Genomic DNA, 4,289 nt, shown 5'->3' on the forward strand with positions numbered 1-4,289 from the left:
GGGGGAGGACTTAGGCGGAGGACAAAGGAGCGGATGTAGGATGGTGACAGGGGATGGCAGGCAGACAGTACAGGAGGAGGGTCGGGTGGAGGACCGACTCCCAGTAGGAGGAAAACAGACAGAGTCCAGGGAGGAGACGATGGAGGGAGGAGCCATGGAGGAAACAGGAGGAGCCAGGTCGGATCAGATGGAGGCAGGAGCCAGGGAGAGGACAGGAGGGAGCCGGAGGAGCCAGGCGGGACCCAGATCCCAGCCAAGATGGCAGCCCATGGTGGAGCCGACGGAGGGAAGAGCCATGGTGGAGGAAGGGCTGATAGCTGAGACGGAGAACTCAAGAGCCAGGGTGACGGGGAGGACCTGGAGGGCCAAGGCGAAGTAGATGGCTCCGGCGACCGAGGTGGGGATCTGGAAGGCCGCAGTGGAGCCAGAGCGACAGAGGACCAAGGTGGAGCCGGAGGGAAGGAGGGACGAGGTGTAGCCGGAGCATAGCACTCTCCCCCGTGGAGAGCACTGTAGTCGGCTCTCGCACCTGGTCTGACATCACTTGAGGTTCTGGCTCAAAGGCGATCCTCAGTTCTGTCGCTCCATTAGGTGATGGCTCATCAGTCGCGGTGGGCTCAGGCTTGGGCTCTGTGCAGCGGTGTGATGTGGGCTGGGCTCTGGGTCTGGATGTGTTCTGGATCGGGGGTTGATGCTCCCCAGACACCGTATGATGGCCTCCATCCATGTCAGTCCCGAGGTGTCTTGGGGGGGGGGTCGATGGTGTGGTGAAGATTCACCCCAATCCAGAACAGAGACTTCAGTGTCTCATCATCAAATGGGCAGGTCGTGGCGAAAACACTGAAGTCTCTGGCGAAGTTCAGCAGGTCAGGGTTAGCACGGGCAATGGAGATGAGTCGGGAGGTGTAATAATCCATTTAAAAAAACTGACAAAAATGGGTGAAAATAAATAATCTCTTTCTTTTTTGTGGGTCCGGTATTCTGTCACGCTACGGTGGAATGAGGAGTGCATGACGAAGGAGATGAATTCAAACAGTATTTAATATAATCCACACTAGGGTAAATCCACAAAGGCAGACAGGAGACACACGTAGGACATGACATACAGCAACATCAAGCAACATTAATACCGGACGAAGGACAACTGAACAGGCTAGAACTAAAGTAGGGGTGCTAATGAGGGACAGACAGGTGAGGACGATTAACTAATAATGACTAAACGAGAACAGGAACATAACCAAATAAGGGCACACAGGAACTAAACTAGAACAGAAGACAGGAAAACGGCAACTGAAAGAGAACACAAGTCCATGAGTCTGACAGAGATGTAGATAAACAGTAGCAATAACCTTTTTTTTTTTTGAGGAGCCATGGAGGAAACAGGAGGAGCCAGGTCGGATCAGATGGAGGCAGGAGCCAGGGAGAGGACAGGAGGGAGCCGGAGGAGCCAGGCGGGACCCAGATCCCAGCCAAGATGGCAGCCCATGGTGGAGCCGACGGAGGGAAGAGCCATGGTGGAGGAAGGGCTGATAGCTGAGACGGAGAACTCAAGAGCCAGGGTGACGGGGAGGACCTGGAGGGCCAAGGCGAAGTAGATGGCTCCGGCGACCGAGGTGGGGATCTGGAAGGCCGCAGTGGAGCCAGAGCGACAGAGGACCAAGGTGGAGCCGGAGGGAAGGAGGGACGAGGTGTAGCCGGAGGAGTGGAGTCCCAAGACGGCGGATGGTTGACGAGGGAGCCCAGTGGAGCTGGTGGACTGATGGGCCACGGCGAGAGGAGGGAGCTAGGAGCCATGGTGGAGCCGCTGGGTCAAAGGGCCGAGGCGGAGTCTGGGACTCAGAGGCTGGAGGCAGAGACAAAGGATCCTCCAGCCACGACGCCGATGGAGACTGGCAGACCCACGGCGATCCCATCGCACAGATGGTGGGCTGAGGGTGAGCAGAGGGGCTGCCAGGAGACAGCGGTGGCGATGGTGAGGACTGGTGCAGAGGTGGTGGGAGAGGGATGCTGAGCGGCAGTTCAGGATGATCAGGGGGCTTAGGAACGGTGTGTGCTGCCCACACACGCCATAAGGCCACTTCCAGCACCATGAGTGCCAGCGACAGGGGAACGACCTCCGTGGTCGTTTCAGGACAGATAGACAGTTCGGGATAGGCAGACAGTTCAGGGCAGACAGATAGTTCAGGGCAGGCAAAGAGTTCAGACGAAGGTGGGAGAAGAGGGGGCATGTCTGCATATATATCCCAGTAGTAGTCCACTGAGCTCGGCTCACCCTCAGCCATGGTGCAGTGGGCGGAGCTCCTCTACGTGCTCTCGCTGTCCGGGAGGTGTAATAATCCATTTAAAAAAACTGACAAAAATGGGTGAAAATAAATAATCTCTTTCTTTTTTGTGGGTCCGGTATTCTGTCACGCTACGGTGGAATGAGGAGTGCATGACGAAGGAGATGAATTCAAACAGTATTTAATATAATCCACACTAGGGTAAATCCACAAAGGCAGACAGGAGACACACGTAGGACATGACATACAGCAACATCAAGCAACATTAATACCGGACGAAGGACAACTGAACAGGCTAGAACTAAAGTAGGGGTGCTAATGAGGGACAGACAGGTGAGGACGATTAACTAATAATGACTAAACGAGAACAGGAACATAACCAAATAAGGGCACACAGGAACTAAACTAGAACAGAAGACAACTGAAGAAAACACAAGTTCATGAGTCTGACACAGATACTCCGCTAAAAACATCTGTTTGGTTTTAATTATAATACCTATCATGCTGAAATCATGCATTTAAACCATATTAGTTTAAACTTCTGATATACGGTTTTCTGAGCACACACATCCGAGGTGAAAATAAATAATCTCTTTCTTTTTTGTGGGTCCGGTATTCTGTCACGCTACGGTGGAATGAGGAGTGCATGACGAAGGAGATGAATTCAAACAGTATTTAATATAATCCACACTAGGGTAAATCCACAAAGGCAGACAGGAGACACACGTAGGACATCACATACAGCAACATCAAGCAACATTAATACCGGACGAAGGACAACTGAACAGGCTAGAACTAAAGTAGGGGTGCTAATGAGGGACAGACAGGTGAGGACGATTAACTAATAATGACTAAACGAGAACAGGAACATAACCAAATAAGGGCACACAGGAACTAAACTAGAACAGAAGACAGGAAAACGGCAACTGAAAGAGAACACAAGTCCATGAGTCTGACAGAGATGTAGATAAACAGTAGCAATAACCTTTTTTTTTTTTGTGGCGGAAATAGGCTTCCATAAGTCTACACTTGGTCAGTCCAATCAAATTATATATTTTACCCACCCTGACGCTTATACAGTCGCATAAAAATAGGAAGCATTTTGTTAGAAACCAGAACAAAATACAGACCCTTTCAAGTGATCTACATTAAAAGTAAAGCAAAGCTTATCTCTTTGTTCACAAAATACCCTTATTAGAAAAACAGGACAGTGACAGACTGAAGCGCCTTGTTCTGTTCTTTGATATTTCTTTTGTTCTGCTCTTTTCGACTTTAGTCATTTCATTACTTGAACACATTTTCTCCATCTCCCTCTTTGTATTCAGCACATCCAACACCAAAGCAGTGAATTATGAAACATTCTCTGGTAAATCTCTTTTTTGGACAATCTATCTAACACCCCAAAAAAAGGCAAATACATCACACAGGCAGCAAATGCATCATACATTTTAACTCTGATTGCAGCTTGCGTCATGAATTTTTAATGCATCAGCAGTGATGCCGCCTGATGAGTGTGTATTTATAAGAAAAACATCAACATTGTAATAATTGCAGACAGTGTGTATCTCTAACAGAGAGGAATTCCATTCAGACAACACAATGCAAATAACAACATGATTATGCTCGAACAAATGTGCTTGTGCTAATGCTTGACTTCACAAATGACGTAACCTGCCCACTTATAGCTGCCGCTGTTGCTTTAGTGTTTGGTTGGTGTTACATGTTTTTAGAGATATTTACGATAAGACAAAAGCTACAGTTCTCAAGGGAAATGTTATAGTGGAAGTGTGACAGTGTTAACTGTCAACATGTTATGGCATGAAATCAGATGGCATGATGTCTTTTAATTTTCATTTTACCACCTCACTATCAAGGCAACAGCAGTAAAATGAGCATAGCATCCATAAATTTAGTCAATCTAGAAGACCTATAGTCATTACTAGAAAAATTAATGGTAGTAATAATCATTAATATCTTAGTAAATCTATCCATCTGTCCACTGAAAAA

This window comes from Sinocyclocheilus rhinocerous, unplaced genomic scaffold (assembly GCF_001515625.1).
Source record: "Sinocyclocheilus rhinocerous isolate Xijiao unplaced genomic scaffold, SAMN03320098_v1.1 scaffold1198, whole genome shotgun sequence".
Taxonomy (NCBI): domain Eukaryota; kingdom Metazoa; phylum Chordata; class Actinopteri; order Cypriniformes; family Cyprinidae; genus Sinocyclocheilus; species Sinocyclocheilus rhinocerous.